This window comes from Nyctibius grandis, chromosome 3, assembly GCF_013368605.1.
Source record: "Nyctibius grandis isolate bNycGra1 chromosome 3, bNycGra1.pri, whole genome shotgun sequence".
In the NCBI taxonomy this organism is placed as follows: Eukaryota; Metazoa; Chordata; class Aves; order Nyctibiiformes; family Nyctibiidae; genus Nyctibius; species Nyctibius grandis.
Genome location: NC_090660.1, coordinates 14,286,284 through 14,301,169, shown reverse-complemented (window position 1 = coordinate 14,301,169; position 14,886 = coordinate 14,286,284).

Genomic DNA, 14,886 nt, shown 5'->3' with positions numbered 1-14,886 from the left:
TGACCTCAACACACGTCTCCCGCCCGCCGCCGGCCCCCTGCACGCATGCGCCGCCCCGCCCGTTTCCCGGTGGGGGCGGGCCTGCCCGTCCTGCTGAAAAGGGGGCGGGCGCCAGCCCTGCCCCTTACCGCGCAGTGTGCGTGTGTGAGACATGCTGAGCGCTGCTGCGCTGCGCAGGGGCCGGTGGGTTGCTGGTGGTGCGGGCACCCTGCGGGAGGTGAATCGTGGCCGGGTCTCCTGGCCTGGGGCGCGGCGGCTGCCGGGGCAGGGCTGGTAGTGGCCCTCAGCGCCCGGGGGGTTGGGCTGGGGCTGGGGAGCTCCCGCCGGAGCTCTCTGGATCTCTGTCGGCGCCCTGGGCGGTGGGGGTGCGCCTTACTCTGCCTGTGGAAAACACAGCGGGGCGGCTTTGATCTCCCCGCGGGCAGCGCGGCCTGTGTCCGTATGGGGCGGCTGCCGGCGCCTCCTAGCCACAGCGGGTGGGCGGGGGTAGGTGTGGGGGGGCAGGGCCGCTTCTCTGCACTTGGCGGTGTGAGAGGCTGGGCCTTGAGCTGAGGTTGCTCGTAATGCAGGGAATGGCCGTCGTGTTTGCTAGCGGACTGTGAGCGGAGGAGTAAAATCCAACAGATGAGGATTTCTTTTGTACAGGAGACGAATATACATCTCTAAAGAGCAAGGATAAAGTGTGTTACTGAAAGGAACGCTATCAAAAACCTCACAACTCTGTGTTGCTTTAGAATAACTGGTTTTCAATCGTGTTTGATGGCTTAATTGAAAAAGGTTTCCAAAGCGTGATAGGCAATGTATATGAAAGTAATATGTTACCTTCGTCTCAGTGGATCTTTTGTTAAATAAAATTTAAGACGTATTAAGATGGAAAGCCTTCCCAAATCCCACAATCATTCAGTGAAAATACTAAGGCCAAAACCAAGCTTTCTCTTTTTTTCCCACCCTTAATTCAGCAATTTGCATGCAGGGTATAACGAAGTGAGTAGTGTTAAGTCCCATTCCATATTTTGTGGTAACTTTAATTTGTCATTTGTGCATACGCAGCTTTCTGTGATGGCAATGGTAAATGGAGTCTTGAGTCTTTCTTCTTTCATTTTCCACATTATTTTCATTTATTTGATTTTGAACTTGCAAATTATTAAAAAAAAAAAGTTACCTTTCTAGGTAAGTTTTATCTTAATCATATCTTTAACATGCTGAAAGTGTTACTGAAATGCTGTTAAGTATTGACTGAAGATGAAACGTGATTATGAAAACTGAAGAACATCCATTGCTACTGAGAGAAGTATTTCTAGTCAGATAATATCCACCCAATGGTATAATATTACTTTTACTGCAAAGATCTTTAAATTTGTTTGACATAATAATCTTTGGCCAAACATGTTTGACTTAACTTAGTCATGGTTTGGTTGTTTTGGGTTTTTTGGGGGGGAAAAGCAGCCAAGTATTTTTTCTTAGGGGAAATAAAAGAGAGAATACAAGCATGCTGTAGGTTTTCTATTTATCACTGTAGGATCTGAAACATTCTGTGTCTTCTAAGCAGTGACTGTACTTTATGTGCTGCTTTTCCATCTGAGTTAAGGGATCCTGGTGTTACTAATTAATCAACCTTTGTGATGCTCGTACTGAGTTTGCATGTGGTGGGGGCACAGGAAGGTATTAATTAAAAGTGTGTGTGAAAGTAATTGAGATACCTTGACTAGCTTTAGCAAAACCCCAAGCCCAGACTGGCTGCAATATTACAGCTGTGCCTAGTAACCTACTAGGCTGCAGCTCTTTTGTGCCAAGTACTCTACCCATATTAAACAATTTATAATCTGAAAGGGAAGACTATGAATAATTGAAGAAAGCTGCAGAGATACTTTTTTTTTTTTGCACAGACTGCTCTGCATGTGTATTCACAGACATAACAAAATAATTGCCATTATTGTAACTTTTAGATTTGATATCTCTTGTGTCGGATGCTAATTCCGAGAAGACTGACGTTCACTAGGAGTTCATGTTGCCCACAGGAATTCTACATGTGGTCACAGTCATGTACAAGCCTTGTATCCTTGCATTTAAAAAAGCTTTTCTGTTAGAAATTACAGGTAAAACTGTTACTAGGAAAAATGCCTTCAGTTTCATAAAATGTATTACAAAAAGAGTGAGCATGCTTAAAGTCTGTGGACTATAAATAAAGTTTACCTCATGTTTCCATTTTGAACTTCTTAAATGATTCTCCCAGATGTGTGTTTCTTTTTCTAAGATATCAGCAAAAGGCAAATAGTTGTTCATGTACATAGAGAGAGACTTCTCATTTCTGCATTAATACTTCCTTTTGGCATGGCAAAGTGTTTAAGAATCTATTGGACTGCCTCTTCAGCATTTACTCAGTGGCTTCTATGAGAGATGGATTCAGCAAAGCGATGTTAGAAGCAGTGTCATACATACAGCCCTAACCTGTTGTCTGCTCCCTGTTTCTCAGTTTGGGAGGGCGTACTGGGATGTTTCAGGAAAAAGCCAGCTGAAATGTTATCTGACTAAGACAGAGATCTTGTTTGTAACATAGAGGGAAATTTTGTTGGTAAAATTTGGAAGTTCACTTTTTCACTTGCTCCCTGAGTTTTCCTGGAATTTTACATACTAGCGAATTTTTTTTTTTTTCTCAGTTGTTTTTCTCTGGGCTTTGCTATAGCTGTCCATACCTTGCAGTGCCACCATATGCCAAGAACTGCACTACTTTCTGATTCTCTTCAGGTTCAGGTCAGTGCAGTAGTTTTGGTGAGTAACCCCCCCTAATCCAGTGCACACCGAAAAGGCAGCTCATTTTTTTTGCTGGGATTTTTTATAGGCTCACAGGCAAGACCTATTTTTCTGCTTTTCAGAAAGTGTCAAAAGCTGTAAAATTTTTCTTCTAATAGTTGGTGATTTTGTACCCTTACATATTTTGTAGTGCCTGCTGAAATCAGAAGAGAGAATACTATACTTCCAAGAGAATTGTATCAAGGATTCTCTTTTCATTACTATTTGTAGTTTAGAGAAGTAATTCTATGGATATGGAATTCTGAAATTTTTTTAATTTCTATATTACTTTTCAAAATGACGAACAGTTACTATATGTGGCAGTTATTAATGACTCCAATGAGAACCTCCCACTTGGACCTATCAAGGTGGTGTTATTCTCTCTCATCACTCATTATAACTCTGGGGGATCAACTTACTTGAAATTGATGTGGGCAGAAAGTACTGATACCGCAAGCCTCAGCCCTGGGAGTCCCGTCGGCTGCTTCTGACTGGGTGGTAGTATGGGAGACCAACCAGTGTTCACAGGAGCTCTTAATGAGTTCTGCTAGCTTTCTGCCTGAATTGTGGGGGTTCTTCGAAAGGTCAGTGCTTTCCCGAGTTTTTTTTTTTCCAGGAAGGAGTTTTAGTTACTCTATTGCAGCAAAATTGTCTCAAAGACACACACATTCGTTATTTTATCTGAAAAAAACAGAGCGGGGTACCTCTCTGGAGATCTGTCTGATACAAATACATGGAGAAATTGTGTTACGTGTTTTTTATTTGATAGTGTAAGTTAATTTTTGCTACTAATTCAGTGATAGTCTGGCTACTTGGCAGATTTATGTCATTGTGGACATGGAAATCCTAAGTCTAGTCTGTCACCCCCAAGAGAAGGGTGCCACACTGTAAAATTGGGAAAGCACAAAGTTGCAGAGTCCTGACTTCTGTTTGTTTTGTGAGACACTAGTAAAGACAGAACCTACTAGCCTATCCTAGGTCTATCTTATCTTCTTTATGTAAAAGATCAAATATTTTGTTAAACAGTTAAATAACTGTATATAAAGAATAAATAGTATCTGCAACATTTTTAAATTCTGCAAGCAAATTGAGCCTGAGTGTCAAATGCTTGAGCGTTTGTGTTTTTGGTGGTACCAGACTGAAGATTCATCATGTCCATTTAATTATGTTTACTAATCCTTGTATATTGGTGGAAACCTAGCTGGAAATGCCAGAGAGGTCAACTTCAAGGTTACAAATTAAATTCACATTTCTAAATGCAAATCAAACAAATTGGTAGGTGTGAGAGTTTGCTTGTATTAGAGCCTAGGTGGCACAGTAGCTTAAGGTACCAGTGTTCCCTTTTACATAATTTGGGCTTGCAGCATGGGAGAGTTCAGGAGTGGCAATGAATCTGACGGTGTAGCTGTGCGTAGCTGACTGGCACAGTTCGGAACTGCTCACAGTTTGTTCTCGAGGGACTCGGGTCTTACACAGGCATGGATGTTGTTCACTATTGGCAGGCTCTGAGGTGAAAGGCTGCAAACCACATTCTCACAGTTCAGCAAGAGATCCCATATGTTTTTCTCATGTCAGAAGTAAAATGGGACAAATATCCAATGGTGGTTTTTTTTTTGGCTAGTGTTCCAGTTTCCTTGGTGCATACTTGACTGTCTTTGGCTGTACTACATTACGGTGCTGAAAGACAGCAGTATGTCTGGTTGCTGCAAAGAAAATGGATCCAGTTCTGAACACTACCATGTCTATATAGTTTTTCTTCTTCAGAAGGTCTGAGTAATAATAATAGGTGTGGTGTTGATGAGGCATAAGCCTTTGAAGTGGATGAGGAAGAGGGAATGAGGATGTCTCTGTACTAGAGAACTTACTGGGCTAATGAGATCCTAAATGCTGCTAGCAGTGTTCAGCTGTCCTGTAGCACTTCAGTCCAACCCTATCCTTCTGCTTTGTATAACAAGGTGTAGGGCAACATACATATATTTTACTGACTGTGTGTACTCATGCATCCCTCCCAAAGGAGCTCAAGTAGCTGTCTAGCCAGGAGCTAGTAGCAAGTACTCAACTATCAAGCTGAGGAGGCCTGCACCTCTTGTGTTATACATTTATTCCTAGGACATTAATGCACTGCAGGGCCCCAATCAGCTTCCAGACTCCATTGCATAAACTGTATATGAACACAGAATAACAAGGAGCAAGAGGGGAAAGGGACATAGTACACAAGAATATTTGTTAGCAGTGCTCAGTACATACAGACAACCTCTGATTTGTATCATTGTGAATAATGAACTCACCTCAGTAACTTGGTCTTGTAAAGTTTTCATTTCATTAATTGTCTTGTGATTGCTACATTTTTCATATACTTTGTAACTAACCATTCATAGTAGGAAAGCTTGAGACTCAACTGTAATTTATATATACACCTTGTCTTATAAAAACTACTGATTGCAATAGCAATTTTTAAGATGACTGTCAGTGATAAACCCCAAGCTGGAAATAATGCTTTATACATTCTGTGCGGAGCCTCTTTCTAGTATGTGCTTTTAAACATTCTTTTAGCTATAGAATCACAGCTATCAAATGTAACCAGCTGTTCAGATCCTTCTGTCATGCCCTTCAGTCTGTACGTTTGGTTATCTTCAGCTCGCTTGGGCTAGTTGGCTAATGGGCGCTCTGTTAAATTTTATGTAGTTGGCCTGAGAGATAAGCCTATAAAATAAGTTAGAAAGCAACTAAACCTTTTTATTGGATACTCTCTTCCTTCGTGGGAGGTAAGGAGGGTGTGAGGAAAACTAACAGTGTTTGAACAGACAGAGAACCAAAATTTAGCACAGCGTTCATCACTGCCTTTCCTTAGAGTTCACCGAAGGATAACTGGTGTCTTGGCCAAGACCAGCTATAACAAATGGCAAAGAGAATTACTAGGAAGATCCCGAGCACATAAGCTACTGATAGGCAATTAAGATTCTGTTTATTTCATAGATTTGCTTTTGAGTATTAAAATACAGAACATATTGGGAAACCTAACGTTGTGTGTGCGAGGCAGTCTGAGCCTCTGTTAAGATGTGTTTAGTAATGTTAGTAAGGGAAAAAAATCTAAGAGCAGGCCAGTGTTACTTGTCATATATGGTGAAAGAGAAATTATATTCTAAGGCTGAAGTTTGTAGAATAGGGAAATATAACCAGTAAGAGAACATGTACATGTAATTACATATGGAGTAATCAATAAATAAGAAAACCATCCAAGGCTATGGTAGAGTTGTCAATATTAAAAAAAAAAAAAAGGCGGGGGGGGAGGGCGGAACTGAAGATTCAGTTAATTCCTAGACATTACACTTTAAGCTGTGGGAAATGAACAAAGCAGATCTGTTTTCTTTGTTGGATGGCTTTGTGTACTGTTATTGGTACATTCAAATTTGAACAATATGTTCTGGGTCTGAAAAAGGTTTTCTTTCCCTCCTCACTGAAGGAGCAAAGCTCTTTCAACAAAGAAAAAAATGTTTCTTTTACCTATAAGAATCAAGCATCTTTTTTATTACCTGTCTAGTTTTGCAACTAAACCCAACCATGCCATGTTTCATTCTGGTTTTTATTTTGTTTGTAATTTTTATTTTTATATTTTTGGCTTTATTTTTTTGCACAATTTGTATAAAAATTTAGCATATCAACTCAATAAATGATTTAAGAAATGAAGTGTTAAAATAACATATCTAACCTTTGTCAGATGCACCAGGAGTGTTATCAAACATTATGAAACAATGATACAAGGATCATCAGCTGGAGGAGATGTTGACTTTCCAGAAGCTGAGATCTTTCAGAGTCACTGGGACTCCTGGCAGAACCTGTTCCTGTCTCCACCTCACCCAGGTACTGTGGTTCTGTGCCATGGTTGGTGGGGCACTGCCTGTGCTGGGGTCACCCTCAGCGTCTGGCCCGTTTTCCTTTGTGGATAGGTCCCATTCCTGCTGCATGCTCCCTGACAGTTAGCTTGGGCTTTCTTGAGCCCTGAACTGAGTACCATGGGACCTTGCCCCCAGGGTTCCTTGATAGTTCCTGGTAAATCTCTAGATCCTAGCTGAAGACTGCAGCCAGACTACAAAAGCAGATCACAACCCGACAGGCTTCTGCATCCAAAGTGACTCCTGCCACCAGGTCCCTGAACTCTTTAATGGGGAATAGGTGAGGGTATGGGGGTTTATTAGTCAGATGTGGCTAACCTCTGTTGTCTAGCCAACAGTCATTGTCAGCTCAGCAGTAATCTGCTGGTTCTCAGGAGCCTCATATTCTACCTGGATGTCAGTAACAAGGGGAGTACTGCAGAGGTCTGTCACAGGACCTGTCCAATTTAATATCAATGATTTGGAGGGGGCAAAAGCACGTAAAATGTTTGCAGATGGCATCAAATCAGGTGGTGGGGTGGGGGTGGTGGCCTAGGAGATATGCTTGAGTGCAGGGCTGCCACCCAGAGAGACATAGGCAAGCTGCAGGAATGAGCCAACAGGAACCTTATGAAATTCAACAGAGACAAAGAGTCCAGCACCAGGAAAGGAACAGCCCTGTCAACAGAATTGGCTGGGGACTGACTGGCCAGGGAGAATGTTCTGCTGAGAAGGACCTGGGGGGATCCTTGTAGGCACTAAGCTGCCATGAGCCAGCAGTGTACCCTGTAAGTAAGAAAGGCCAAGAGTGTCCTGGGCTATATCAAGAGGAGAACAGCCTGCAGATCAAGATGAGTGACTTACCTCCCTACTCAGAGTGTGTCTAGAATACTGTGTCCAGTCTTGAACTTCCCCAACTCAGGGAAGATAAAAGACAAAACTAGACGATCTTTGAAGGTCCCTTCCAACCCAAACTATTCTGTGATTCTGTGAAAACTGTATCTAGAAGCTTCTGCAAAGTTGAAGAAGGACATAAGGTGTCAAACTTTGGAACATTTACATTCCAATCCTTTCATTCCTTTTCCTCTTGAAGAAATGAAAAAAGGCCACTATCATAACTTTTTATTACCTCATTTATTTCAAATAATAAATTGCAAAGTGTTTTATCACTACTTGAAATTAGATGATTGCATAAATATCTATACAAGACAAAATTCCACACTGGGACTCAAGTCCAGTAAAGGACTTGAGAGAAGGAGTGCTATCTTAACTTTAAAGTTCTTGAAGAGACACACAAGTTTATATGCTTTCCTGGTTCTCAACTTTTTGGTCAGAACCCTCAGCCTGAGGCAGTGGAAGTTTGTCCCGAGAAGGGAAGGGGAACTGCTGCACATGGCAACTAGGAACTCTGTCTGTTATAGATACCGACGATGCTCACAGTGTTGTGTCAGTCTGAATTACACCTTAGCTGTCTGTCATTCTCTGACTTTATCATATCTCTTTCCATCTGGCAGTTTCAAGCTGCTGGATGCGGTCTTGTACTTGGTTTTTCACCCTCTGTTGCTGCAGCTTTTGGTTCTCTCTTCTGAACTCACAAATCTGCTGTTGCATTTTCATCTCAGCTTGTTCGTTTTCAAATTCTGCTTGCAGGATTCGAAGCTGAGCAGACAGCTTGTTATATTTGCATCACAGCTATTGACTTTCTGCCAACCTGCCATCCTTTTCTCCCAAGAATTTTGCTTGCAAGGATAGGAGCCATTTCTGTGTATTCCCCTTTTCCTCCCTTAGCACACGCAGGGCTGAAGTTACAGTCTTGGCCTCATGTTTCTGCTTTTTTTCTGAGATGCTGCAGTTCCCATATCTTCTTGTCCTTCTTGCATATGGTACGATCCGTCTCCAAGCACTGTCTCCTAAGCCTGGTCTTCAGTTCTGCCTCATGCTTTATTTGAAGGAAATAATATGCAGGTTTAAATTCTTCCACATGCTTCAGAAGGGCTTTTTTTTTTTTTTTTCCAGACTTGGACAGGGGCTCCCTCTTCTGTAAGTAGAGAGAATCACTTTATTGCTTCTATCTGCTTGCTTACATTCTTCGTTGGGAGCAAGTGATATCTCAGAATACTAGAGTAAAAAGTGCTTATCAGCTTTTGGCATTTCCTAGGAGGACAACCACATTCTGTCATCAACTAATTAGAAAAATAAGAAGTTGCATGGCTTGGCAGTAATCTATTCAGAGAAGGCAGAAAGGCAACTGAGGACAAATTTGAGTAAGCTTCACCCGTACTGTTACAGTACTAGTAGAGTTGTGTCATTCGTCTATTGCAAAACAAGAGGTGACACCCTCTGTTTAATTTATGCAAACTATTTTTTCACTATCTTCAGTGGAAGTTTTCTGTCTCCGAAGATAAGTCAATGTGGGCCAGCATTATGAAATTATGAAACTGAAGGAGCCCACCCTTCTACAGTGCCTACAGTACTTGCACCTGCAGCAAGCTCCAGTGGAGTGAAAAGTCTAAAGACTGTCATTGTCAGATTTTGGCCTAACTTACAGTAATCTTTGACCTTAAAGCAAGAATTTAAAAAAAACCCCAAGAAATCTAAATTAAACTTGGCCAAACAATTTGATTGTAGAAAATGGAGAAAAAGAAATGTTTACATTAAAGTAGTAAGAAATAGAAGACTTCCAATACTGTATGCATTGCTCTATTTACTGAATTTTGAGAAGACTGATAAAAGGGAGATTTTACTCACTGAAGACAGAGGTAGAAGGCCAAAAATATGCTTGAAATGCTACTGAGTCTGTTGAAAGGAGCGGGACAGTCAGAATATCCTGTAGTACCTTACGTAATAGGCCATACAACCTTCTTACTGAATTTCCTAGATACGATAATAAAACTAATAATAAACAGGACACAATTTTTAAATACTTGGTTTTACTTTTTTTCTTACACTCTCTGTAACTGAAAAAAATAGAAAACTATAAATAGGAAAAAGCATCTCAGATTCTGATGGAAACTCTCAGTACTTCCTCTTTTCTTGTACTGTATCACACTGTTCTTTATACCTCTTTTCACTTCCTCTGTTTGACTGTATCAGACCTGGTACATATGCTATGTTCTCATGCAAATATACTATTGTTGCGCTCACTCTAGTTTTTTGGAGGGTCAATCTGTTGTCCAGTGCCTGCCTACCAAAAGAGTGTAATTTGTAACCTGTAATAATTTGTAATTTGTAATAATTATAATTAAACATAATTTAATTTAAATATTAATTAAAATTAATAAGTTTAATAATTTGTAATCTGAATGGGAACTTCAATGAAAGTGCACTGCCCCCTTCATTCAGCACTCAGTTAATTCAAGGTGCAACTCCAGCACCTGCGTGTGATATTCTTGACACTTCTCTTTTATATTATACATCTGGGAGGCCCAGCACTCATATATAAAATATTGCAATAAATAACATATTATTTAAACCACTACTACTAGCTTTATCAGAGAAAGGTATTTTTATCATTCAAGCCTCCATTCAAGCAGCATGAAATCTTACTGTGACTTCTTCCAGACTGGGAGTTTTGCTAGCCAAGTTCAAATTATCCTCTCCAGAAAACTGTTTCTCAGTACCAAAACCTGTCTATATCTTGAGTAGAGAGCCATGGGGCTGAGTGAGAAAATAAGACACATCTTTTATCAGAGATTCTTTAATAGTGCAATCCAGTAGTGACTCCCCCATTTCTACAAATGGCTCTTCATGAGGAACTACAAGGGGCTTAACTGATAATTATTCTGGCAGTGGAACCTCTTCTCTCCTAGATTCCTGCAATTCTTTTTTAATAGTGTCTTTTCCATCTATGTTTTCTTCTCACCAGCCCAGCATTCTCCTTTTATGTGCTGGTTCTTCTTTGACTATGGATTATTCCTCTGGGAAAAATGTGTCCACACCTGAAGACTCCTTCCAGTTGGCTATGCAGAAAGGTGTGCTGCTTCTACAGCAAGTGTTTCTATGACTTTCTGAGAGGTATCTTGAAAATTTATATAGAATCAAAAAAATAATTTTCTTACAATGGTTTCAAAGAATGTTCATGGAAATAAGGTGTACTTTGCTTGGAACTTGACACAACACATGAATCATTTGCCTCTTCAGCATGTATCATATCTAATCAGGAGCCACCTAGCCAAAACATGATGCAACTACATGAATGTTCACAGCAGCACTGAAGTACTATATTACCTAATTTCTCTTTTCTATGTATGTGTGGCTCTTCCATTTAAACCAATGTATGTATAAAGTCCAAATATAACCTGCAATATTGGAATATCAAGCATACTGCATGAGGTGGAGGAGGTCTTGGCCTCCTGCTGTGCTGCTGTACAAAGAGAGTCAAGTAAAGGGACTGCAAAAAGCAGAGCAGGATTTTTAATGTCCAAGACAGCATGAACAGTTTTTTCTGACAGTCACATGAACTTGCTTGCTGTCAATCTTTGATATAAGTCATTGTAGTCGCAGTGAAGTTGGAGAGCCTGAGCTCAGCTGATGCTGTATCTCAAGAAAAGGCCACCTGCCTTGATGGGTGTGTGTAGCTCCTCACATCTATTTGTGCTCTGTGTATTGTGACAGCTTACTGTGATCATGGGCAGGAAAGAGGGACTCACAGCTTGGAAGAAGGTGGAAGGACTCAGCTACTGGGGAAGTACTTCGCTCTTCATTACACTGGCAGAGTAGAAGGGGAACGTATCAGCCACAGCATCTTAATTCTAAAGCTACATGTAAGTGAACTGAATGCTGACCTTACATTTCTTCTCTGTATAATCACTGTTTAGGACATAGATGCTGTTTTCTATTTTCAGATAGGTTTTCACGCTTTGTTTCCCCCTCCCGTGTCTCTCCATGCTCTGTTCAGTCCCTATTGTTTGTGTCCTTCACTCATGCCATGCCAGTAAGGTATAAGCAGCTGACCTCAAAATCTAATGAAGTCTGTTGATTTCAACTGGCTTTGCACCAACTTCAGATCTGTTAGATGGCACTGTCTGTGAACTACAAAGTAGTGCCCTGGCATACTTTGGCAGAGGAGGGGGGGGTATGATAGATAAAATGTCATTATAACTCATCCTAGCACATGACAGTTGAAATATCTCTCATGTTTAGCCTCACCAGCAGGAACATACTGCATGTCAAATTTTCGAAGATGGGCTCAGAAACACAGGTTCCTTCACAAAGCTGGCAGTCAGTGTCTTTTCTTCCCTTTGGGTTCTGTGTTTCCTCCTGCACATATAAAAAGGGAATTGTTAGTGGTCCTCTCGAGTCTCTTTTCCCGGGAATGAACAAGACTGCAGTTCTCCTAGAAATTCCAAGTACAGTCTCTGTACCCAGTCTCCCAGCTTCAGTGTGAACCAGAATATATCCCTGTCGTACATAACATGCAGTGTTAAGTACAGACTTGGTGCATTTCCCAGTGTGAGCAAACATTGTGAGTCTTAATCTTCAGGAAAGATAACATCGTAGTCATAGGCAGAGTAAGGGAGGAACAGTTTTCCAGTGACAGTCTTGTGTGGGAAGGAACACGGAGTTACAGCGGTCCAAGATGAGTGCATAAACTGACAGGGGTCTATACTCCCAGGGATTAGGATGCTGACTGGTAAACCTCTGTCACCTCTTTCCATATGCTCTGTCATATGGTGGCTGGCACATGGAACCATAATGCTGCTTCTCCCCTTCTCTCCTGCTAACTTGAGCAGTGGTCGGTAAGGAGTGGAGAGCCTGAAGTCCCTTTTTTCCTTCAGTGTAAACCTGCAGGGGAATGCTAAAAATAAGTTACCTCTTCAGAGAGATTGAAGGTGGAGGGAGTATCCTCCTACTTTGTGTCCCATTGAGGTGGAATAAGTGTAGTCTAGGATTGCTTGACTCCATCCTTCTGATGAGTTCATTGTATTTGCCTGAGGCAGTCTATCCAGATAGTTATATAAGCCTCCTCTCCTCTCTAAATGCCTTCTAAATGCTAACGCATTTATCTTCATGTCCTGTTGTGTGAACACAAGAAATATTGCTATTTCCATTTCACAAATGAGAAACTACAGCCCTGAGAGTTGCATGAAGGGAGTCACCGAAGGCCACACTGCAGTTCAGCCTGTGACAGATCTGGACCAAGAGTCAAAGCAAGCCTAGCACTTCATAACACAGGAGATTCTCCTTTTCAAGGTACCACTGTCACTTAGTGGCCTGTTTCGCTTAACCCTGTTGCAGGTAAATAATTTGTAGAACAGTTTGTGCCCGTTTCCAAATGAGTGCTTAAAGCCTGGGAAAAAAACAAAGCATGCTGCAATCTATGGCTGTAGCGGAAGTTATGTGGAAGCCTGGAGCAAAGAAGGATTAAAAATGAATGTGGGAATCCTCTAGCAGTGTTATGTTTCAAACAATTCCCTGTCATTACAATAAATGGGTATTTTTACTTAAGAACACTGAATAATTTATTAAACAGGGAAATAAACCTGTAGGATAGCACATTCTCTGCTGCTTCACCCACATGGATTAAGAATCCTCCAACAGCTGGTTCTAGGAAAGAGATCGGTAAACTTAATCAGTAAACTTAATATGACTTAATCCAATTTCTGTTGCTTGTGGCTGTATGTTGGGAAAAAGCTCAGAGCATGCCTGCACAAAGACAGATCTTGCCTCCCAAAACTGGAGGCTACCCAGACTGGGTGATGGCAAGGCGTGCTGGTGGGGCAGCAACTGGAACTAAGCTAGATGACCACGTGTCTTGGTGCGTGACAGGGCCACTGGCTCCAGTCCTGCCTGTCCCCAAACCAGAGGTGAACCCTGCACTGCTTCAGCTGCATTCTAAATAAAGCAAGCCATACAGAGCATTGCATCCACTTTCAGAGAGGGCACTTGGCAGTGAGTTCCTTAGTGTACAGGCTGCCATTTTTGTTCAGCATTTGTATCATGTCTAGCACAATGAAGCATAATGGCAATTTCTAGGTAACACAAGATAATACAAAATAACAGGGCAGTTTGTTTTCATGTGGAATCTACTACTCCCTTGTGACACATCAGGGAATTGACTTGGGTATCGTAGCAATTGAGTAGCATGAGGGCCCTCCAGCAGTGCTCCCTCCCTCCTCTGGCTGAAGCCACCATTGTCCAAGCAGAGCAGCGGTACCTTCTCATGCAGTTAGGCCTCGTCAGTTTGCCTGCAGTGAGGAGTTATTTGGAAAGCAGTTGTTGTCATGTTCCTTCAGACTGACACTGTGTTCTTTTTTGCCTTACCAGCTGGCACTTCACTACAGAGAGAGAATATTTGACACAATATTCCATCTTTTATACAAAAGGAGGAGAAAAGGGGGTATTTAGGTTCCAGGTGCTCTAGTGGCAGAAGCTTAAGTGGCAGAACTTGAAGACAGTCTGAAGTAAAGCTGTAGCTTTAGAAATGTCAGAAACTGGCTTGTTGCTTTCCACATTCAGAGACTCTCAGTGGGTTGACTTCACAGAAGCATTGTGATAGGAGGTGACATCTATTCCATTCATTTTTTTTTAAAGCCTTCTCAGTACAAGCGTTCCTGTTTTCTGTACAATCGCAGATTTTTGATAGCCTTTACATATACCACTTGGGTAAGTTCTGGTTTAAGAACTGGCTGGATGGCCAGGCCCACAGAGTGGTGGTGAACGGTACTGCATCCAGTTGGCGTCCAGTCACTAGTGCTGTCCCCCAGGGCTCGGCACTGGGCCCAGTCCTGTTTAATATCTTTATTGATGATCTGGATGAGGGTATCAAGTGCACCGTCAGTAAATTTGCGGACAACACTAAGTTGGGTGGGAGTGTTGATCTGCCTGAGGGTAGGAAGGCTCTGCAGAGGGATCTGGACAGGTTAGATAGATGGGCTGAGACCAATGGCATGAAGTTCAATAAGGCCAAGTGCCAGGTCCTACACTTTGGCCACAACAACCCTGTAGAGTGCTACAGGCTGGAGGAAGAGAGGTTGGAAAGCGGCCCTGTGGAAAAGGACCTGGGGGTATTGGTGGACAGCCGGCTGAACATGAGCCAGCAGTGTGCCCAGGTGGCCAAGAAGGCCAATGGCATCCTGGCGTGTATCAGGAATAGTGTGGCCAGCAGGACTAGGGAAGTAATTGACCCCTGTGCTCAGCACTGGTGAGGCCGCACCTCGAGTACTGTGTCCAGTTCTGGGCCCCGCACTTCAAGAAAGACATTGAGGTGCTGAAGAGAGTCCAG